Here is a 296-nt window from a genome sequence, read left to right on the forward strand (position 1 = left end):
GCTACTGGGGACAATTGACTTCCCGTCATGCTAATTATGACTCATTAGTAGCTTCATGACTTCCTTAGCCCCCGTACCCACCGAGATTTTTTTGCATGCCATTGATAGGATCATAATGTGCCCTCTGCAAGGGGCTTGTAGACGAGTGCATGTCAAAAATTCTGATGTCCGAAGATCCCGTTTTCTTTGGCGTTGCACGTACAAACCTGCAGACGAAACTATTCAATTCACCACAGAAGACGGTGACCATTTATGCACCTACAGAACATTTAAGAGAAGATCCTCTGCAATCCCGG

Source organism: Penaeus monodon, chromosome 32 (assembly GCF_015228065.2).
Source record: "Penaeus monodon isolate SGIC_2016 chromosome 32, NSTDA_Pmon_1, whole genome shotgun sequence".
NCBI lineage: Eukaryota > Metazoa > Arthropoda > Malacostraca > Decapoda > Penaeidae > Penaeus > Penaeus monodon.